The sequence below is a fragment of the Pipra filicauda genome, unplaced genomic scaffold, assembly GCF_003945595.2.
Source record: "Pipra filicauda isolate LSUMZ 115617 unplaced genomic scaffold, ASM394559v2 scaffold80_size11013439_pilon, whole genome shotgun sequence".
Taxonomy (NCBI): domain Eukaryota; kingdom Metazoa; phylum Chordata; class Aves; order Passeriformes; family Pipridae; genus Pipra; species Pipra filicauda.
In genome coordinates, this window is record NW_024104987.1 from 9217990 (window position 1) to 9241835 (window position 23846).

The following is a 23846-nucleotide window of genomic DNA, read 5'->3' on the forward strand; positions in this document are numbered from 1 at the left end:
CATGACACTTATCAGGGGTAAAAAACGCAGGGTTGTACCAAAATATTGTCCTGTAGCGAGACCAAAATCCCTCTGCAAGTGTTTCTGCAGACTCTTCTCAGCAGAATTCATTCTGTGGGCCTGTGGGAGAAGAAGAGTTTCTTTTAGCTGTGCTAACCTGATCCTAAAAGGCTCCAGGACGCTGTGACTATTTCAGCAAAGACCTCTAAACCCCATTTAGCACCCACCTATCTGCTGCTTTGACCCCAACTGCCTTCCAGCCTCCTGTAAGCAAAGCCCCAAACCCAGCAGCCTGTTCTCTGCAGTTCAAGGTTCCCCCCATTCTAACTGGGGTTTTAAGAGAAGTGGGCCAGGACCAGTAAGGGGTAAAATGGTTCACTCCTTGTCTTCAGCCTGCCCCAACCCCTCTCTGTGGCCTTGCTTCCACTTCAGGGATCTCGACCCAGCCTTTTGTAGGCTTTTAAAAATGATTTTGTGGTTTAGTGCTGAGATAACTCCCGAGCACATCTGAGGGGGTGTTTCAGAAGCCCTGTACCTCACCTCTCCTCTCCTGTGTTTCATAGGCTTTTTCCAGCACAAAGTGAGTGCTGGCAGAATGAGGAGAGAAGAACAACATGTTCCTGGAATTGCCTCCAACCTGCCCACTCTCCTCTTCCTCTGTGAGGCCGCGTGAGTGAGGGGAAGAGGCCGAATTAAATATTCAGCCAGTGTTTGGGAGGACAGTGCAAGCAAAATACAAAGTCAGGGAGGCTTTGGCCCTGGAGTTCCACCTTTGGCTGCAGTTTGATTTTTATGGCAGTTTAAATTTTTTGTAGACTTTTTTTTTTTTTTTAAATACCCTTTGCACCACACTTGGAGCCAAAGCCACTGCATTGGTGTCCCTTTTTACTGCAGTGGCTGGTTTGCCTGCCTTCCCCCACCTCCACTGGTGTTAGTCCCTGTTCCCAGCTGCCTGGAAATCCTTGGCAAGAGAGGAAATATCACCCTGCAGATTTTTGCTCTGCCTCAGCTCCACAACTTGCTGAGTTGCAGTGCTGGATGCTCCGGAGCTGCTACGTGTCCGTCGCACCGACCGCGCTTGCACGTCCACAGCTTCAGAGCCTCGGAGGGAGTGCCTGGATGAGCCATAGCTTTGCTCAGAGCCATAGCTTTGATCAAAGTGGCAATAAGGACTTGCTCTGCAGCTTTCCCCTTGTCCCTGCCTTGAGCCTGACTCCCCTGCAGCACCACAGCTCGGCTGATGTGTGTCATCCCCAGCCACTCATCCTTAATTGCAGGACTCGCTCCGGCCCCAGGACCTGGTGCCACGTCTCCCAATAGCCAGGTGTGCTTTGTACAGAGGGAGGTTAATGGAGGGATTCCACCCACTGCCCTAAAATCCAGTTCCCAAAGGCTCACCCTTAAGTCTTTGAAAGACGATTACAGCTTGACCTGTCTGGCAGCAGAGTCAGGGATGGAAGGGACAGATTAAAAATGACTCTGCTCACATGTGCTGACTCCACTGTAATGAAGAGCAAATGGCATATTGATGCAGTGTTATGTGAGGACATGCTTGTTGCCACCTAATGAAGGGCCTTGGCTGAAGGTGACTCAGGACAGAGGTGGAGCAGGTGCTTGCAAAGCATTGCTCTTCTTACCACTGCAGCTCTCTGAAGATGAAGGGCTTTCTCTTGATACCTAATTAACATAATTGAGTTCCTCTTAAAAGCAACAGACCGACTTATCTGTTCCTAAGGAAGCAGAACTAATGAACTTGAATTGCCACTGTTAGACTCCCCTCCACTTGAGCAACACTACCCATAAATAGGCACGAGGCATCTGCTGTGTTCTTGCCTCTGATAAGTGTGTGGTTTGGGCTGTTGGTGAAAACACTTTCCATGGTAACCCTCTACTTCTCTGATTTTCCACGAGCCCACTGGTGAACTAAGTCACCGCCCAGGTATGAGCCATGCAGAGCCTGCTGTGGTGACAAATAAGTGGGTTGGGAAAATTGTGTGGGTATCTACAGGGTCTGTTTGAGGTCTATCAGATGCTGCCTGCCTGGGGGAAAGTTTGCCTTCTTCATCCTGTGGAGAGACAGGGTCATCTCTTCTCCAAACACCACAACCTCAGTGCTGCATGTGGAGAGAGCAGGGTTGCCACACTTGGTTTGCCTCCAGCTGGGCCAGAGGATTTGGATTAGATCACCTGCTTGCTTCTCTTTCAGGACCAACAGGCCATTTCCCCCCAAGCTGTGCTGATACTCTTTGCCTCTTCCACGTAAAGCAAAGCCCCACTGCAGGGATTTGTGATCCCCACAGCCTGCCCCTGGTGATGTCTCATCCCACCCTCAGGCCAGCTGGCTGTAAGATCAGAGACATCTATAGGCAGCTTTTCATCAAGCTCTTTGCTGTTGCTGCCACCTTCTCCCAGCTCTGCTGTCCCACTCCTCGCTGGTGATCCCTGTCTCCATGCTGAGAGCTGCTTTAGCTCCAACCCGCTGCTGCCCTCTTCTCCCAATGAGAAGAGCTGTGTGAGAGCAGTGGGGAGAGGGTGAGACAAAAGAAAGGGCAGTTTTCAATAGTTATTCACCTGATCTAAAGAAATATGTCTCATCTTTTATTCCTCTCCCTGTTCCCAGCAGGAGAGGAGGTGTAGATAAAGAAGAACTTCTCCTCAGTGTGGCTCAGCCTGTGCTCTGCAGGAGGGGACTACCCTGATTTATCCACTGTGGGATAAATTGGGGCACATTGTGGCCTGGTTCTCTCTGCAGCAGCTTCTCCCCACTCTAAGGACACATATGGGTTGTGGGGGAGGACACTGTGGTCACATTCAAGCTAAAGAGTAGCCAAGCTGTTTGCACCTTGAACACCAGCATCAATGGGTTCTTCAGCACAGACAGAGACCTTGCTTGGTGCTGTGCTGCTTGAAATGAGAGGGGGAAGGACATGATTTGAAGTGAGTCACGTGGCAGGAGGCAGGAGAGGTGATCTGGCTCGTGCATCAAGCTCCTCTGAGCGTCCAGGAGTGTTCCCTGCCCGAGGAGGAGGCTGGGCAGCAGGGACATGCTGTGGTGCAATGCACCAGGTGTTTCCTGCCTACCTTTGAAGTGTGACAGGACTTGTACGAGCTCCAAACCTGACCAGCTGACGTGGTGCAATACCTCTGAGGGAGATAGGAGCTCTCCTGCTCATCCTCAACTTAATTAAATGGTACTTACTTCTGGAACTGGAAAAGTCTCTTAGTGATGCGTGTCAGAGGTGCTGGGTGAGTGGTAAACAAGGTTAGCAACACTGGGACCAGCTGCTCCAGCAGATAGCAAATTAAAAACCAAATTAGTTGATAAGTAAACCAGAAAAACATCAGAAAGGAAGCACGTGCAAGTCTCTGAGAGGGGTTGGAAGCTATACAGAGCCAAAGAAATGTGCAGAAATATCTTGACAGCAGCAAGATTCAGGCCTGGAAGAGTTGGGCTGCTGAGTTTAGGGAGAAGAAATTAAATTTCTCCTTTCCAGCTTGACAGAAGTGATTCCCCTTCCTGCTGCAAGGGGCCAGCCCTCTCTTTGTTTGGCTGATTTTGGTCCTCCTTTTAGTGAGGATCAGCCAGTCTTAGCTGTCATGGTCTGGGTGCTCAACAAAGAAGGAGCCTTTTCCAGCCAATCCTTTCTCCTTCACCATCAGTCTTTGCCTCAGAGCTTTGCTAAAAGTCATGAAGGGACAGATACCATGACTAACCCTGACCATTCTCCTCCTCCTCCCTTTCCAACAGCAGTGGCCCTATGAAATTCATTTTGGAGTGTCACATGCACCTGCCTCAGCATCATCCAAACGCCTTCATTTTGCCCCACTCAGCATTTGGAAATGTCTGCTCAAGGCTGGGCAGAAAACATGGAATTTCTCCCTTGTGTTCCTCCCCAGCATCCATAGGAGCATCCATGGAGACACCCAGCTAGAGCTACTTGACAGTGGTGGGGAGAAGGGAAAACAAAAGAAAGGGCAATTTTTAATAGTTATCTGACCTGCTTTAAAGAAACGTGTCTCATCTTTTAGTCCTCTCCCTGTTCCCAGCAGAGGAGGTGCAGAACTTCCAAATCTAATGATCTGGAGGAAGCTGTGGTGGGCAGTCTCTGCATGCACGAGGATTCACAGAGCCTCAGAGGGGCCCAGCTCAGAGAAGGGGTTCTGAAGAGGCAGACAGGCCGTTTCTGGGATGCTGAGGGCCTGCCTGTGTCTGTGGAACACAGTAAAGGGAGCACCAGCAGCAACTACAGCTGAAGGGGCTTCAGCTGGGGCCCCACTTGCCTCCTTTCCCCAGCTGAAGCATGTTGAGCTGAGGCTGCTGCAGGACAGGGGTGGTCTATAACCCATTTAACAGCTGTCCTCTCAGCCTTGCTCTGTGCTGGTCCTGGTGTGTGTTGCTGTGAGCTTTCGCAGAGGGTTTGTGGGTGACCCCTTGGTCCTTGTACAGAGTTAACTGTCCCTGAGCAGTGGCTGCTCCTGTGTTTGAGGTCCCCAGCCTGCAAAGCCTCACATGTGTTCTCTGTGTGTGCAGGCTGACGTGGTGCTGCCAGGGCAAGGATGGGGCTGCCAGCAGTGCTGAGAGGGAGAGGAGAGGAGGAGTGTTGGCTTGTGCTCACAGCAGAGCTGACTCAGGGCTTTCTCCCCAGGGCTGGGTGCTGACTCAGCTGCTTTGCCTTTTACTGGCTTTCTCTGGAAACCAGAGGCATCTCCTGGGGCTCAGAGGCCATCATAGTGCAGCAGGAGTCAGCATTAATTGGTTTTGGGAGAGTCACGCCTTGACTGTTTTGGGGCAACAGCCAAGTTCAGTAAGAGCCTCAGGACTGCTTCTGGGTGTGTTTTGCACTCCTGCTGGGGAGCACGTGCTGTCCATCCCGGGCTAATTCCTGGGGTGAGTGTGTGCTGCAGCAATACTGCTTCTGCTGCTGTGTCCCCCCATTGCAGGGGTGAATCAGGGCAGGAAGGCTCCTCCTCCAGCTGGCAGAGCCTCACTGGAGTGTTTTTCCATGGTGTTACTCATGCGTATGTCAGAAAATACCCACTGCTATGGAGGAGGCTGGGTGAGGCTGTGATGAGCCTCTGGGTTGCAAAAAGCCCTATGGAGGTGTTGTCTCCTGCTGGCAGTGGGGCCACGCTGGGATCACAGCACCTGAGACTTGGCCCTGCCCTGCACAGCCAGTGGCTGGGTGGTTGGAAGTGCTGAGCTGGGCTGTGTGGAACAGCTTGTGCATGTAATGAGGATCTACCTGTGTGTCCAATCTACCAGAGGGCTCTCCAGGTAACAGCAGTGTGTGGGGTGCTGGGAGAGGCTCCATCTCCATTGCAGCAGGTCACACCTCTGGGACCCACGGCAGCATGTTGCTCATGGGCAGTGGCATGTCAGGGTGTGCAGAGCCAGTTCTCTCAGCCCCTGGCCCACATCCTGCAGTATTAGTGAGCTGGGAGTCAAAAGTGGGGATCCCCCTTGGGTCTGCTGCCTCTCATTGGTCTCCAGAGAGGTCCCTTTGAGATTTCCTACCCTGACATCTGAGATGATGTAGGAGCCTGCTCCAGCCAAAGAGGTGTTGAGCTCAGAAGCTTTGCTGCCAATTCCATGCTGTCCTGAAAGGTGGATGGCTTCTTCCAGCAGCTCCATGGACTCCTCTCCATGTGGGAATCTGAAGCCATCAGGCTGAATCCTTCTTGGTCCTGACTGCTCCTGTGATAAACATGTTTATTGCACTTGAAATGAGCTGAGGGAGCTTTGGGACAGGCTGGAAGGAGAGCCCTGCTGCCAAGGTGGTGAGGGCATTATTGACTGCATGGAAACCTGCTCAAATTCCTTAGGAAAATGGCAGAGATGACAAAAGGGTGGATGAGGTGCCATCCCTGCATGTGTGGGGAGCCGGGACAGGTGCCCACCCAGGCACTGTGGTGGTTGTGGAGGGGTTGCCCCATCACCAACCGGTTCCTCTGGTTCCTTTGGGAAGCATCAGACTGAGTTGGAGTCAAACTGGTTTGTGCAGAAGCTTTATTTGCCTGGAGAGGAAAAAACAATAATAATTAAAAAAAAAAATCAGTTCAGTCGCCTCAGCCCAGAGTTGTGTTTTTAAAGGGAGTGATGTGGGGGAGAAGGTCTTGGGCATCCCCCGCACTGCTCTTGTGCTGTCGCCAGGCTGGAGCCTGCCCTGGAGCTGAATTACTCTGTGGTTTTTGGAGAAGACAAATGGGGACTCGAGTGAGACACAAACAAACACATCTTTCATTGTGATCTGAAGGCGGCGGTTCCCGGAGCCGTGTGTCGGCTGGAGCTGACAGTGTGCTGGTGACACGGCCTGCCTGTGCATCCCTGGCTGATGGGAGGGGCAAATTCGGGCATGGACACATCTCAGGAACAGATTTCAGCATGGACATGAACTCATTGGGGCTCGAGCTGCTGCTGATATAAGCAACAATAGCAATAGCCCAAACCCTGTGTAATGTTGGCTGGGGCATCTAAGCCAAGCTTGCCTTGCCCTTGGGCTTTTTCCTTCTCACTATGCAGTGTTAACACTCTTCCTTGGGTTGTTCTTAATCTGCTTATTCCAGAGAAATCCTATCTGCCTATTACTCTGCCCCAAATGCAAAAAGACTTTGTGTCTTTTCCAGGGTGGAAAAAATGCTTTCAAAATCCCCTGCAAATACTGTTGCCCTGCAATGTTTTTTTTTTTTAATCCCCTAGGGGATGTTTTAGTCTGAATTTCTGTCAGTGTTTGGGGGGGAGTGGTCACAGGGACATCCCAACCTGAATGGTGGTGGATACTAGAGAGCTGGGTATGAATGGTGGATTTTGGACAAGGAAGACCTGGGCTGGTCAGCCTGGCTCAGGCACTGACTGTCTTCAGCCATGGTCAGTGAGGATCTGCCCCTGTCTGGGCTCATCTGTTCAACCATCCCTTAGCTCTGAAAGGAGACAAACTGCCTTCTGCTGACCCGTGGGTGCGAATGCCTTCTTATGCCACGAGTGTAAACACTGCAGGACTGGCTCCTGGGGGTCAGAGGGTCTAGTATGTGTATTCATCGTGCTTAAAAGACTTTTAAAAGCAGCTACACTTTGGCTTTTATTTCACTTTTTTCCACTGCTTCCAAAGCCTCTCAGGAGGGATGAGCTCAGCTCTGAGCCAGGCCAGCTGTGACTGCCCACCTTTGCAGGGTTGTTTTGGCTCACTGCCTTATCTCTCTTGTGACACCACGTGCCCTTTCCTTCCCACTTCATGGTGCAGGGCCCTCTCTGAGCAGGGAATGGGCCATGATATTAAGCAAGTCCTGTGTAAGCCCTGTGTAAGCAGCCTGGTTTTGGGGAACTGCTGCAGAGGCAGCAGAAGTGAAGCTGGGTGGAAAAACCCCTCTGTGCTTGTTGAACTTCCAAACCCCATGCAGCCTTAGCTCAGGATCCAAAATTAAACCATCGTTCCCCTCAAAGCCAAAGGTAGCAGAATATCTGACACTTGGAAATATCAGGGGTCAAATCTGATGTGCTGTGGCACCGTTCACTGGCAGTAGAGATGGGCAGTGACTGCCATGACTCGATGGGCACTGTCTGCTCTCACTCAGGCTGCACCTCTGGTTGGGGCAGCACTCCCTGTGGTTGACTTTTGTCTCAGTGTTTCCCTTTCCCTGTCTCCAGGCTGGCATTGCTCTGCACACCTGAGCTGATGTGCCCTGCCTGGGTCCTCACCCAAAGCCTTTGGGGACTCCCTTTGACAGTATGGCCATTCTTGGCAGATGAGCTGGGCTGGGGGTGAGCACAGATCAGGCATTTAATTTTTGCCTATCAGATCCCTGTGGGTCAGGAAACCTGATTCAAAAGCACCACAAGGTCAGCTCAGAGGGTCTGTGCTGTGCATCCCACAGCCTTCACACTGTGGACATGCTTCATGGTGGGGTGAGTAGATCCTTGTCCACACATGAGCTGTGTCTGCTCTTGATATGCCCTGCCTGGATCCTCCTGGGCATGCTGGAGAGCTTTCTTGGTTTCCATGTGTTATGGAAAGAAAAAAAGAAAATTCCAGGCTGTCATTCAGAGATAAGCAATGGGACAAGTGGAGCACGGACAGACAAGGGAGGGGCACACCATTGACCCGAGTGCTTTGCTCCCCACAACCAGTCCAACTGGCTGCCTCTCTAGGGGACACCAAGGACCAGCAGAGGGGTGCTGGTGGCCCCTGCTCTGGTCTGACATGAGATGTGGGTTTAAACCCTGAGGATTAAACCACATGACCTGTCCATATAATCCCCAGGGTGATGATGTTGTTTGTAGTTATGGGGAGCTGCAGAGGACTGGGCTAGTGAGGAGCAGAACCCACAGCTCCTTAGTGCTGCCTGGGCTGGGAAGGCTGAGAATCACCCTCTGGGGGTGTTTGATGGCAGTAACTTGCTGATATGAGGGTCAGCAAGTACCAAAGTGCTGCTTATCCACAAAATGGAGCCTGGGCTGCCCCCAGTTGGCCCCTGAGCAGGACAGACTGACCCTGCTCATATCCAGAGGAAAATTGCCCGGAGTAAATCCTGCAGGTTGCAGGGTTGCTGTTGTTTAGATGGATGTGAGATAGTTCAGCCTGGAGCCGAGTTCAGCCCTGGGCTCTGCAAGTTAAGGGCATATAAATGCTGCTGAAGAGTTAATGGGAAACAGAGTGTGGAGGAAAATAAAGAAAGACCTTTTGAGGTCTCAGCTGCTCAGGGTAATATTTGGGTTTGGTGACTCTCCGTATCTTAGAGATGGGAATGCAGCAAAGCTCTTTCAGTCCAGAGTATACATGGAGCCCGACAAGATTGTGGGCTAATATCAACAAACCTTTTGGAAAAGCAGATCCTGTCTGCTTCAGCAAAGCCGCAGTGTTATTTTTCTTTCAACAAATGTATTGAGACAATAATAATGCTGTGCAGATTGGTCGTCCCTGGCCTACATGATTTATTAGGAAACAGAAACAATTGCAGTTGCTGAAAAAAACCCAAGCTTTGGATGTGGATTTTTTTTTTTTTTTTTTTTTTTTTTTTTTTTTTTTTTTTTTTTTTTTTTTTTTTTTTTTTTTTTTTTTTTTTTTTTTTTTTTTTTTTTTTACTTTTTCTTCTTTTTCTTTTCTTTTTTTTCCCCTTGAATTCCTCATGAACTAAAAAAGGGCCACCTAGTCTGGTCCCAAGAGAGGGGTTGCCTCCCTGCTTGCATTTCTTACCAGACCACCAACCCTGGGCTTGCTGCTTAAATAATTCTGTGCTGGGGAGGAGAGGGGAGTGAAACTCTGCTGGGGGAGAGGCTGGAAGAAGGTGATACAGCCATGGAATAACATTCCCAGGCAGGGAAGCAGAGCAGGTCTGGAGGAGGAGACCTGCAATCTGTTTCTAGCTGTCGGTGACCCGGGGACAAGTTGCTTCCTCTCTCTGAGCCTCCCTTCCCCTCTATTTATCCTGTTTATTTAGTACTAAAGCCACTAAGAGTGGTGCTGCTGGCTGTGTGTGCTGCACCAGGTCCTCAGCCCCATTTGTACCTGCAGGTACAATGGAAGCACAATCAGCAGTGGTGGCACATCACACTCTGGCATTGGTGGCATTGGCTCCTGCCCTCAGCTCAAGCAGAGAATGCTTTTGCTTCAGAAAGGTTTTATTCACTCTCACGATCAGTGACAGGACTCGAGGAAACAGTATAAAGCTGAGTCAGAGGAGGCTGAGGCTGGATCTCAGCAAAAGGTTCTTCCCCCAGAGGCTGGTTGGGCACTGACCAGGCTCCCCAGGGCCGTGGGCACAGCACCAAGGCTGCCAGAGCTCCAGGAGGGTTTGGACAATCCTCTCAGTCACATGGTGGGATTGTTGGGGTGTCCTATGCAGGGCCAGGAGTTGAACTCAATCCTGATGGGTCTCTTCCAACTCAGGATATTATGTTTGTCTCCTCAGCCAGTAGCACCCATGAGAAGGGGCAGGCAGGGCAGGCAGCTCCCCACTGCCGGACCTTTCCCCTCACCACTCAGGTGAGCTGTCTGGTTTACAGAGGGGAGCACCACACTCTCTCTGGTGGGTGCCCCAGGCAGCCATACCCTCCTTGTCCCCACTGTGCTGTTCCACACCTTCCCAGCCTGCCTTTGCCTGTGATGGGGCAGACGAGCTGTTTCTCTGAGGGCCAGCTCTCCTGGGGACCATGGATGTGGGGTGCTTCTCCATCCAGGCGCAGCATCCCCAGGGCAGTGGGATGCAGCCTTTTTGTAGTGAGAGGTTTCCTGACCTCCCTGGCCCGCTGGCAGCCCCCCAAAGCTCCAGGGGAGCTGCTGGGGGCCGTGTCCTCCCTCCAGGCCCAGCTGCTGTGTGCGGTCATCGCTCAGGCCGCCTGCCCGGGCGGGGGCGGATGGATGGCACTGGCCATGGAGCTGGAGGAGCTCACTGGCCTTGATGAGAGGCGGCTGGAATACGAGGCTGCTCCTCCACCATGCTGCTCCTGATGAGTGAGGGTTCAGTTTGGGGAGCTGCTCACACACCCCCCCAAACACCCCATGGGGATGAAGGAGGGCTGACCCCACCCAACCTCAGGCGGTCCCGCTTGCACCCACATCACCTGCACATCAGCTTTGCTCTGTTTTCTAGAAAAAAAACCCCATGGGTTTGGTTAATACAGTCTAAGGGGCTCCCTCTCAGCTCACCAAAGCGTCTCTGACTGCTTTTCTGAGGCAGCAGGACCAGGTGCTTTGGCAGAGAGTGCCGACCGGGCGTCCGTGCGAGTAAGTGATATCATCAGGGTTTGCTTTGCCTTCAGAAATGACTAAACAGATTTTCTCTGGTTTCCAGTTGACCCCGTGGCTCCCTGTCGATGATGGGAGCAGGCTGTTTAGGTTGGAGTTAATGCTGCCCTTACCAGCCCCGAATCAACCTCAAAAGCTGGAGATGGATTCAGCAGGTAGAGGGAGGGGGAAAAGCTGCATCCACTGCACCCAGCCCTCACCGGTATTAAATCAGGGATTGCTGGGAATCATCTCTGATTCATTCTCCAGCTGAAACACAAGTATTTCACATTTGTCTGAAAGGATTAAGTTTTTCAAGCTCCTGCCCTTCTGGCTGAATGTTTTCCTCGGAGGGCTTAGTTAGTCTCAGCTCCCAATTTTAAAGAAAGACTGGGGGATTGGGAGTGATTTTCCTTTGTGGTCTTTCTGTTTCATGCCTGGAGTCAGCACAAAAAGGAGTCAGTGCAAATTAGCTATATTTGATTACTGCAGGGGGCTAGAGGAGCCCTGGGTAATTGCTGCATTGGGTTCCTTTTCTCTTGGGTTTCACTGACATTTTGGATAGTAAATGAGCTGTTCCTTTCCCCTACAGATGTTTTCTGTTGGTCATAGTTGGGGAGAGACCGTAGATGCTAAATCCATGTGCTTCATTTGTGGTTTTTCTAGGCTTGTTTAAATCAGAGCGGGGCACAGGGCTTGCTTGGCTCTGGATGCTCCTGCCATTGGGGTGGGCGACAGCGGGGGTCCCTTGTTGGAGGGGGTCACTTGGAGTGGCTCTGGGAGTGCAGCCTTCACTCCCTCCCTCCCTGCTTGTGTAAGAAAGGAGGCAGAGAAAAAGTGCCAGGTCCCTTCCCTCCCCATCCCAGCTTAAGCACAGCCTGGCTGGATGAGCACGGAGGGCTCATGCCAGAGGGGTCCCGGGAGGAATGACTTGGATCCGGCTGTAACCAGCCACCCAGCTCGCTTTCCACCCCCAACCCCCTCCTGTCAGCATTGGAAAACTGCAGGCATGGGGCCATGGCACTGAGATGAAAAGCCTCGCAGGTGCACAGTGTCCTCCCTGGCTGCTGGGCTCCTCTGGAGCTGGGAGTGGGTTGGAACAGGGCTGTGCTGTGGGGTCAGGGCTGCCTGTGCTCTCACTTCGCTTGCAAGAGTCAAACCTACACATCTGCCATGGCCTTGAGCTCTGCTTCACCCCTGGATCAACACTGTTAGACACCAGCCAAACCTGTGCTCCAGGATGAGGGAAGGGAAATTCAGCTCTTTGCGCTGGCTCTGGGACAATTTGTCTCTTAATCCGGGCATATACACATGTTTTGGAATGTCACAGGGTATTTCTGGGTTCCCAGGCTTTTCCTGAGCTTCTGCCAGCTGCCTCCACCAACCATCAATGCTCAAGGACATAGACAAGGTCTAAGCATCACTTGCATTTTTGGGAGTAATGTTGTGTCAAAATTGCCTACAGGTTTGTCTTGGCTCCTTGGAGAAGGTGCATCATCTTCCTTGGTCCTCTCTGAAGACAAAGGAGCAACCAAAAGTATATGAGGCATAAAGGATCTCTGTACAAGGTCTGGATTCCTCTGCACCAGGACACAAAGGAGGAGGAGAATCCACAAGATCTCAAGAACTTTAAATACTGGAGTTTTATAATAAAGCCTACATTTTACTGAACAATCACCAAGTGTGACTCACTCTGCCTTTGCTTTGGGCTGGTACACTTGGGATGGAGAGTCAGGCTATTGCAATGATGTGGTGGTTTGCCCAAACCCAGGAGCCTTCCCAAGCTGCCGCCACTCTCACACACGTTTTTGAGAAGGCAGCAGCCTGCAGAGGCTCTATGTCCTGAAGTTCTGGGTGCTGCACAGCTTTGAGACCCTCAGCCAGACTGGAGGGGCCTTAAACCCCAAAACAAGCCAGTGGGGACACAAGGAGTCTTTGAAGCTCCCCCAGTCTGCCCAAGCAGCAGGGTGGGGTTGTGAACCTTGTCTGTCATTCTCTGTGAGAATGTTGCTTTTACAATTAAAACCCACGCAAACCCCCAGTCCCTGCTACCGCTTGTGTTACCCCAGCGAGATATCTGACATTTGAGACACAACGGGAAGTCAAAGAATGTGAGGAATTTGGTGACTCAACACAGAGTTTATTATGCCAGCCCCACCGTTTAAGCCCATGTAATGTAAAATTGTTTTACGGCACGCAGCGCAGTTCTGTGGGTTAATTTATAAGCAAACAATAATTATTCAAATAGAGACTTTTTTTTTTTCTGGGCCTACATAAACTTGTTATCTGTTTGGCAGCGGGGGATGCTGCAGAGAAACCCACATTTACATTTTTTGAGTTGATGCTCTTTGCTTTTCCTGGAGCAGCTCAATGGTGCATTGACTACGAGGGCTCACTACTGAACTTGACCTGGGAGTGGCATGGAGATAAGCCAAATGTTAAGAGAAAAGGAGCCCTTTGTGAGGAGATGCCAGTATATTAGGTCTCACTTTTAGGTCACACACTTGTTAGGGGTTCCTTCAAAGTGATGGATTCTTCTGCTAAAATTTAATGATGTCCGTTAAATCACAGGGTCATGAACTAGTGCATGTGCTGAAAATGGTTTGCCAAGGGACCATGAAGACAAGGCCTTGTGTCAGGAGACTTCCAAAGCAAATTGGATTTTCCACACAGCAATGGCTGCGTTTGAAGGTCTGTCAGTGGCCTGTAAAATTCTCCACCAGTGATAACAAGACAGAATTGCCAAGCGCTGAAGCAATGCCACGAGCATTATAGAACAAATCACTCCCCTCTCAGGACATAATAGCTTCTTGATCATCAGTCAAAGAAAGAATTATCCTAACCAGCAAACGGGCTGGGGAAGCTGCTCCTGCTCTTCCAGGAGATTATCCCAGAGCTCCTGGGTTAAATCTGCTGTGGGGAGCTTGGGGGTTCCTGAGAGCCTCAGTCTGCAGCTGAGCAGTTGGGCAGGTGGATTTTAGGTTGGTACAGAAAAGGATGAAACAACTAGATGTCAAATTGTATTCCTGAGCAGCCCTCTGGGGTCATCCAGCCCCGCTGCTGTCCAGCCCCAGGACAGGCCCCGCTCAGGTGTGTCTGTGCTGAAGGAAAGGTGGACCACTTGGGAGACACTGTGTTTCTCTCCCTGCCTTCACATACTAGGGAAGTTCATTTTCCCTCTCTTTCCAATTCTGTTAATTCAAATTGATTTTACAAGTAATCAGGCTAAGGAAAGCTGCTGGGAATGCAGCCTGAATTCCTACTGAATCCACAGAATACCTGCCTGCATTGTTGTTGCTGGTCTCAAGGCTGGTTTCCATCCAGTCTCTCACCAGTTTGGCTGAAGCTGTTTGGAGGCAAACTGCCCCTGTGCTGCCAGTGTTCTGTACTTCGTTGTGCCCTCCTGAGCTGCAGATTGTGTTGCCACCTCTGAAAGCAGAGGGAAGTCAAGCCCCGTGTTTGTCTGGCCCCGACCTTTCAGCTGAGATCTCCACCCCAAAGAGGGGCAGTTTCTGATTTCTCACCAAGGGAAGCTGCAGTCAGACAAACAAATATCAGAGCATTTAGACAAATGAATGGCAGATCTCTTGGAAAGCCAGGAGCTCCTTCCTGGGCCAACCACGTGGGCACTGCTGCTCTCGGGCCAAAGCTGGACCAGGGAATGCATTGGTCACACACATGCTGACCACTGGCTTCTCCAGCCTGAGCCTGGATTGAGTGATGGAGGAGGCACTTCTGGTTCCACCCAGTCTCTGAAGGATTTGATATATTGTACTGCCAAAAGAAAACAGCATAAATCATCCCTGAGTGTGGAGCTGTCTGGCGCCATTGGAGGGAAAGCGCAGTGAGGGTGGAGCAAGAGGACACAGGGGTGATTGCTGCCTTGGGCTGGAGGGGTACAAAAATCCCCTCCGAGCTGCCTCCAGCCCAGTAAAGCCTGGGAGGTGGGTGGCTCTGTCACGGCCACGCCAAGTGATTTCTTGGAAGAGAGGGTGCCTGGGGACTGCTTCTGGGGTGATGCTGCATGGAGCCCAGGATGGCCTAGGGCTTTATCCTCTTTCCAGTGAGATGTGTGTGCATGTTTACGAAATCTAACTCCCTGGGTGATGTCATGACACGATGAGAAACTGGGTAATAAATTAAATAAAAAAAAAAAAATAGACCCCACTGTGGGTCAGATGATGGCAATAAATTCAGATAACAGTTCATCAGTGCCTCTTCCCTTGTTCTTGTATGTGTATGCATTTTTATTTCCAGTTGGGAGAAGAGCTGGTGAGAAGCAGCTGGTTTTTATTTGTTCTCCATCCACATCTGATTAGATAGTCCTCCTTCTGCCCACTGAGACGTGCTCGGGAACTCTCCCAGCCTCTCTGTTCACTCGTTTTCTGGGGCATCAAGGATTTTGGGACTGTTGGAGCTTTGTTTCACAAGCTGACAGCATTGCAGATGTACAAAGGGCTCCTTCATGATCACGGGGCTCAGGTCCCACCGGGCCAGAGGGCACGGCCAGACCCTGCAGTGGGGCTGTCTATGAGGTGCTATGGTTTGGGCCTGGGAAGGCAGCAGTGGGGATGTGTTTTTCTCCCTGACATTAGGCTATTAATTTGTTTTCAGGCAGCTTTGGGGCTCTGCAGCTCAGGAGGAGGGGAGTTACCCTCCAAGCTCCGTGAATGTGTTCACCACCAAGGCTGATGGGGAGGGGGCTGTGCAGCAAAGAGGAAAGTGCCTTGTGGTTTTGGACCAGTGGGAGAGGAGAACCTGATGGTTATATGGGTAGTGTGGGAGGGGGGCAGAAACCAAGGTGAAGGAAGGGGCATGTGTACCCTGAATTTATTGCTTACTAAAAGCTAAACAAGGAAAATGGTGAATGGCTTGTTGACACCAGTATGGAAAGTCCCATCAGCTCCACTGAACTTCAGATCCAACCTTTCCAGACCAAACCCATAAGGTTTTTTCACATTGTGCTACTGGAGGACTCTTCCAAGAGAGCATTTTGCAGGCAGTTGTCTTCTTTCAGGAGACACTTATGAGTGTTTTGCTCAGGGCAAGAAGACTGTTCTGGTCCTGTCCTGCCTCTGCCTTCCCTTCCCCTTGCTACACAACTGGTTGGCAAGATTTAGATGCCTGGTCCTTCTCTTACCCTTAGTGCAGACACAAAGCACCAGCAAGGGTGGCTGCTCACGGACAGATGAGCTCCTCACTGAAACAAAACTTTGAACTGGAGACTCCTCTGGTCAGCAGCCCTCCCTGAGCACCAGGGAAAGGACAGGTAGGCTTATCTGAGCCTGAGAACTTTTGCTTTTTTCCTTTGCTAGGTGGGAAGGGGATCTCCCCTGGCAAGTCTGAAGCCGTGGTGTCGAGCTCCCAGTGCTGTGCCCGGGCAAGTCCCGGCCGCGCTCCCTGTCATGTGCTGAGCGGGGAAGGTGCAGCTCACGTAACCCTCACCTGTTCATCCACGGGGTGAGGGGCTCTGTGGCAGTGCCTCAGGTCCCCAGGTGAACACCTGACAGTGCCAGGTTTGCTCCTGTGAGTGGGGATTGCAGAGCCCCCGAAGCCGACATTCCTGGGGAAGAGGAAGGGGATGTGACCCTCCTGTGTGTCAAAAGCAAACATAGAAATAATAAGGTGGGAAACGTTCTTGAACTCATCCCAGAAACAAGTTTTCTTCGGGTCAGCTCAAATTCCTGGCAAAAATTCGCAGCTGATTTTATTCCAAGGTTGTTTCCCCATTCCCTTTAATCCATGCAGCTCACATGCTAAAAGCCACGGAGACAATTCGACCCCATCAAGGGGTCAGCCAGTGTCCATGTGCCCCTCGGGTGTGTGCCGAGCCCCGGAGGTTTCCACGCCGAGGGGAGGGGGAGGGGGGATTTGCCCTGCCCAGGTGCTGGGGATGACACAGCACTTGGCCCACGTTGCTGCTGCCCTGGCCTGCAGTGACCGTGTTGATGCAAAACCTCCATCTGACTCTGTATCAACAAGTTCAGTTTCGAAAAGAGGGAATAACTTGTTTTATTTTACCAACGCTTTGTGAGATAGGGAGGTTTCCGGATAGGATCTGCAACGCTCAGGTTCAGGTATCAGCTGCATAATTTCCTGTGTTATTTCAACACTCTTGTCTTTTTCCTTTTTTTTTTTTTTTTTTTTTATGAGCTTCTTTGCATACTGGATAAGTCTTATATAAGCATATGTTGGGTTGGAAATTTTTTTTTTTTTTCCAAGTATTTTTTTTGGCAGGGAACTCCTGGCACATGATACAGCACTCAGAGCCATCAACCGTAGCTGTGATACAGATGTTCATTGCCTGCATAATCTTTCTCATATCAAGCAATTACCCCAGGCCAATTTCTTTATTTTAAGCACCTTGTTGTGGGAACGGAGCTGTAAATGCATAAATTGCTGAGTTCCCAATACCTGTTTACAGTAGACAAACAAAAAATTCAGCACAGGGCCCTGGTGAAAATCAAACATGAGGGGTGTTTTAGATAAGAAAGGACAGCCACTAACTGAGAGTTTAAAAGAAAAAAACCCTCCCTCTCAAAAGATACACTGGAGGAGTGCCAATAGCACATAGCTGCGTGGAGACTAAATAAAACCAGGTGAGTTTCCTGCCATTGTGGAGTATCAAATGTGATTTCCATTTGTGATGGACGTGTTGTTTCTGCCAAGATCATCTGCAGGTTTTCATTTTAGGACTTATTATTTTTGTTGGCCTAATATAGAGCTACAGCCCGGAGTGCTAAAAGGGAATGTTACAGCAATGACATTCACAGCAGATGAGGAAAAATGCTCTTTTCAGAATGAAAGGCTCTTCCTGGGAGAAGACTCTTCTATCAGCAGAGTAGGTCTTAGGATTGCTTTGAATGCAAAATAAATGGGATAATCCGATGAGAAGTGATGCATTAGCACTGATCCTCACTGCAGAGCCACCAGGTAACATCCTTCCCAATTAAGAATCTGGCTCGGTCCAAAAATATCATTCAAAAGCTAGGTGTGAACAGGAGATGTAGATCAGGCTGCTCTGCACTTCTGAAGCGATACAGGGAGGCTGGCAGGCTGCCCTACAACAGAAACAAACAGTCAGAGAGGGTTTGTGCAGGGATGTGCAGGGTGGAGCAGAGCTGGACAGGCCCTCCTGCAGCCTCAGGGTGTTGGGACAGGGGGATCTGCCCCGGGTCTCCTTTGCCACGTGAGCTGAGCTCCCCATTTTATTCTTCTCCCGCTCAGGAGCCTCAGGAACTCAGTGCAGTCACACCCCGAGGCTGTGCCCAGTGACCGTGGGGACATGTTCGTGGGGACGTGGTCAGGAGTGCACCAGTCCAGTCGTGAAGTTCATGCTAAGTGAGCATCACGTGCGCAGGAAATTTGGGAGCAGCCCTTTGCTGTGGCTTGGAGTGCACCGAGTTCACTTGAGTGAACGCTCAGGGGCTTGCCTGGAGCGAGGCCTGAAGGGGATCCACTTACAGGAATAACAAGAATATGCAGTAAAAATAGTTAATGCTAATGATGTTCTGAAAGGGGTATTAAACTTGCTGCTTCAAGGCTAAGCAATCTGTGGCTCTAAGAGGCCAGAATCAAATATAACTTGCTGGAAAATGAGTCCAGAACTGCTACTGGATCAGGTGGTGGGAGCCCTGAGACATAACGGTCTCCTGGAATCATGGATTTGGCATTCTTCAGCCTTTTGCAGATGGACTGGAGCTGATTTCTGAGCAGCAGTTGTTTACTTACAAAAATGTCACATAACTGAATCAAAACTTTCTTGTAAGAGATCTTTTACAACAGAGGGCTTAAAGAAGGGCAGCCTCCTGCAAAATCCATATCCATTTTGGAAAAGTTGCAGGCATCTACATGCTCTGTGCCTCCTGCTTGAGGTATGAATTTCTCCTCTAATAAAATAAGTCATTAAAATCTCGCTTGGGTGCCCATGGACTAGGGAAGATAGAGGGGGAGGGAAGTACAGATATGACAACCCATCATGGTCCTTCCAGCTGCCCAGCTGCCACGGAGTGGTCACAGCAAGCAGCTACTGGATGTACTGGGGCAATGGTTATGGGCTGGAATGAAAAAAATTTTGGGAGCACCCACCTGTCATTTGCAGGTAGGTGAGTGCACTTGTTATTCAGTCCTGTGCCTCAAAGGGCACGTGAGGCACCTGAGCCAGACCTGGCCACATTCCCAGTGGTGTGAACTGAGATGTTGGGATCCAGCCTGTGCCTCGGGAGCACGGCCCTGAGGGGTGTGGTGTGTGAAGGTGCCTCACTCAGTGGGAACACGGGGGGCTTTGACTTGTCTCTGTGGAGCAGAAGACCCGAATATTTCCTGAACGTTCTCATCCTGTCACAGGGATTTTGCCGAGGCTGAGGTCATCCCACACAGAGGTGATACTGCCACTGACATCCTGCTGGGCAGTTTCTTTCCCTGAAAAGCCAAGTTTCCTGACTGAGCCATGTCCACATGCCATTTTTTGGCTCCAGCAGAAGAAGCTCTGACCAACCCATTCTGTCTGCTCACCACGTCCACCTTCTGGGAGTCACTACTTCTGATCCAACTAGTTTGTTCCATTTTTCCCTAGCCCAGTGTCTGGTGGGACATTGGGGTTGGGGTTGGCCAAGGGGAAAGGGGTCATCCCAGAAGAGCCATGGTTGCAGAAGGGGCTGAAACTGTGCTTTCTACCTACCCCTGCACATCTGGGTCCTTGGCATCCTCCCACCAGCCCCTTGCTGGGCCCAGGATCAAGAGGGATTATTAAGGTATTTGCTCACTATTCTGAAGTTATTCAGTTGTTTCTGGAATAGCTGAGTTTGAGCTGGGATTTTGTAGGGATTTTGCAAGAGCCTCTGTAATGGACAGAAGTTGTTCACTACTCAGAAATTCTCCAGTGGTCCAGGGAAGGTTCTTCTGTCAACTATTGTTGATGGTGTTGATTAACACCACCTCTTCCCTTTGACAGATCGTGCTGCTCTGTTCCAGAACTTCCATTTACAGGAGTCTCTGGCAGCCTGCTGCTTCCCAGATAGAAAATCCAACAAGCAGTCTGTTCCTTCTCCTCACCAGATTCATAATGTCATTTCTTTAGAGCCAGGATCTCATCTGTTGCTCAACCTTGGTGTAAGTTTGCAGATTTCTTTCTCCAGTTCTTCCCCAAACCATTCTTTTCTGCACTTATTGTTGGGACATGTGTAAAGATTCACTATGCTTTTTTCCTAAAGAGATAGAAGGGAATAGGTGCATTTGGAAATGTGGGCCTGATGGGTCTGACTTTGATTTTTTTTTCATTTCCCCTGAAAGAAAAGAACTATGAGGAAGGTTCAAAGCCAGGGGCAGGTTCAATGCAGGCTGAGCCTGCTGGAATCCAAAGGTAAAACATGCATAGCTCTCCCTCAGAGGAAGCAGAATTCATTTCAGGAAAGAAATGAATGAATGTAGAGCAAGGATGAATTTGGCTTCTTGTGCCACAGGAATGCAAGAAATTGTGCAGCAAAAGAAAGCCAGACAATGCAAACCTCGCATAAATCTGGGGAGACATTTAACCCAAAGTACTTGCTGACCTTCAGAGATGCTTCCCTTCATCTCACCAGTATTTTATTCTTCTTAATCCCAGCCCCACCACTGGCAAATCTTCAGAGAAGTCAGTTCTTGCACAAACAGGAAAGCAGACTCCCTTCCCACTAATTTAGGTGGTGTTTCCAGACCATGGCCAGAGGACACGGGGGCAGGGAGGTGTGTTTGCCTCCAGGACCAGGTTTGAGGATGGTCTGGAAGAGATTAATTTCCCAGGTGGGCAGATCTAGCCCTTCCTCTGTGTCAAATTCAGAGCCAGAGCAGGGGTGAATTCAGAAACTTCATCTGGTTGTCCTATGGAGAACTGATTTATGGTCCTGAGGGCTTCACCCCACACCACACATCCAGGAGTGTCTGAGGATTGGACCCTTTTACTGATCCCCCTGGACTGTATTTCTCAGAGACCGTGTGGGATGTAACTCAGTCCCATTTCAATTTAATGAAGTTAAACACAATGCTGTTAAACACAATGGTATCTGGGACCACCCAACCCGAATCTCCTCCCTCTCCCGTGACTGTCACAACTCCAGCAGCAGGATCTGAGATCATCCAAGCACCTGGGACCTTGAGGTTCACCACTGCCTTTGATCTTGTCTTCCCCAGCTCAGATGTAAATTGGGAGAGGCCACACCAGAGGCAGCAGGGAAAGGTGAACTTGTTTCACTTCTGCAGGTTGGACGAGCAGGACAAGAAGATGATTTTAGGCAAACAAGCAGCTCTTGGGGATGGTGGGAGGACAAAGGCTGGAAGGAGTTGATAGGGACTGAGGTGGGATGGCAGTGGAGGGGAGAGTGATTAGGGGGATCCTTTCCAAGAGCAGCTAAAGTGTTCTAGGTCCTTCTACAGCACTTTGCCAAACAGGGACAAAAAGGAGACGAAGCAAAAAGGAACATCTGCTGCCCTCACACAGTCGAGCTGGAAAACTGGGCAAGCTGGAATATCTCGGAGGTTGTTTTTTCATGTAAAGCCCGGACAATTAGACTGTGCCATCCTATTTCTATGGTGAGGCAGAAACCAGAGCTCATGAACCAGAGCTCATGTGCTGGAAAAGCTGAGAAAGGCACCAGTAGTGCAACCTTGTTAGGCTGAGGTGAGTTAAGTGGTGAAGGGGGCCCAGCACAGGCGCTGGGGTCTGGCTGTCAGAGGGCACCCTGCAGGGGCTGGGGTAGGGGGGCTGCACTCCAGAGCAGGGCAGAGCACGTGTTAACAGGGTATGGTGGGAAAGAGCCCTTTCCAGTGTGGCTGACCTTGACCAGTTCAGTGAGAGTAAGCACTGGAATTACAACAAAGAATTGGTCCTGATGGACCAGAAAAGCCTTTGGACATATTTTTTTTCCATGGAAGGCCAGTTGGAACCCATTATAACCCAGAGTACATCTCCTAGGTGTAGGGCTTGCTGCTATTGTGCAGATACATTATTCCTTTAATAAAGGCAGATGAACACAAGGAATGTGTCTGTTTAATCTTTGTCTTGTATAACCTGTGAAGAGTGAAATGGAAAAATGCTCAGCTGGTGTTTCGGGCCAGGAGATTTTCTCCACGTGGATCTGGTGCACACACCCAGCCCTGACACCCTTCCAAGAATCCCTGTCTGAGTCCTGGAATAAAACTCCAGCCTTTCCCTGCTGGGAGAGGCCAATTGAAGACCCAGAACACGCGGCCTTTGCTGTTCACATTTCCAGGTTCTGAATCATTTCCTCCACTCCTGTAGCCATCTCTCCCCATCTGGGTTTGGGCCTGTCCAGCTCTCTGATCCCTTCACTTCCTGAGCTGTGCAGGCTTTGGATGCTGCCCTGGCTGTGCTGCTGTGGCCGGAGATGAGTCCCTGGTGGGCTGCCAGCAGGAGCATCCCTTGGCACTGCGGATTTGGGAGGAGTCAGCTGCTGTTGCTGGATCCCTTGGGGCAGGGTAGGTGAAGGTTGTCCAGAGGGCCATCATGCACAGCCTCATCTGGGAGGAGAACAGACAGAAATATCTTCCCCCAGTGCTGGGTTTATCCCAGGGTGACCCCCCCAGTGGCGTGTAGGATCTCCCTGACCCTGGGATACCTCCTCCCACTGCTCCCAGTCTCATGAGATGGACAAAGCTCTGGGTTCAGGGATTGATGGGAGGGAGAAAGGTGGGACAAGAAAAATCCCTCAGCAAGGGGTGAGTGTTGGCCTGGTCCAGGAAAGGGGGTTGCCCCCAACACTTGCATGGCTGGCAATGTTTGTGCTGCTGGAATACAGACTGTGAGTGACTTGGGCAGGGATTTATTTGCTTCCTTCCAAGTCCTTTCCTCTGCTCACACCCTTGAGAGCTGTGAGGGCAGTGCATGCACACATCCTGCAGACCCAAAAATACTCCTGCTGATGCCTGGAGGAAGAACTATCTTCTACAATTGATCAGCTGCCAGAAATCCTCTTCAGCTTCTCTGGCTTCTCTCTCCCTGTTGCCCAGCATCCTGGATGTACTTGGGAGCTATTGCACCTGGGTCTTCACCAGACATAAACAATCAGACCTTTGAGAATTGAGGTATCTGAGGAGCCAACCTGTCCTTGATTGAGAAGAAGGTGTTTACACGGGGGGAAGTGAAAACAACAAGCAAAAAGCCGAAATCACAGATTTCAGGGAAGTCTGTCATTAACACCTCGGGGTTGACTGGCAGTAATTAACAGAGTGGCACAGCCACACTGCCGGGTTAGAGGTGAAAAACAGGTTGAGAAGGGGAAACTGAAACACACACTCACTCCTTGGAACCGTTATGTGCCATGTGTGGGGCAGGAGGTGCCCGCTCCTGCCTGGCAGGACCTGCAAGGCCCAGCCTATCACCCAGAGCAGCCACAGCACCCCCAGTCCCCGGGCCAAGAGCTATTTTGGCTTGGCCAAAACAAATGGCAGTTTCCCCTCTCTCTGCAAGTTTTAAAACATAGGTTGTCATGTGGAGGAAATTGTGCACGACGATGATGAATGGTTGTGAAATACCATTTGCCAGAAGTATTTCTGGATTCTGCAATTTAGTTGCAAATTACAGAACACCGAACGCAGCCTTTACGGGGAGGATAAACCCCACCTTCCCCCTGCTGTACTGTGGATGTATATGACTGTACCCCTCTTTTTCTTCACCCACCTCACTCCACCCAGACATTTTTAGCTCCGGGGCATTTTCAGAAGACGACATTCGGGCTCTGAGAGCCGGGTCCTCGCTGGGCTGAGCTGTGGCAGAGGAGCTGTGACAGCTCACATCTGCCGGCGGTCTGGCCCCACACCCCTCCGGAGCTATTTCAGGATGAGCAAAACGGAGTGGTTGGAAATTGTGGGTTCGTTCAGCAGGCTTGGCTGCCGTGCTGGATGGCGCTGCAGTAGGCATAGCAACAGGAAAGGAATGTTCCCTGTAAAAAGATAACGGTGCTTTGCCGGGGACGTGGAGCAGTAAAGTTTGTTAAAGCAATCAGTACGTGTCATAATGTTTATTTAACTGAGAGCAGGGACGATGGAAAAGCAGCGCAGCTGTGGAGGAGCCCAAGAGTGCTAAGGAGAGGGATGGGGAGCGTAGATTTAGTAGCTGTCTTCCCTTGAAAAAGA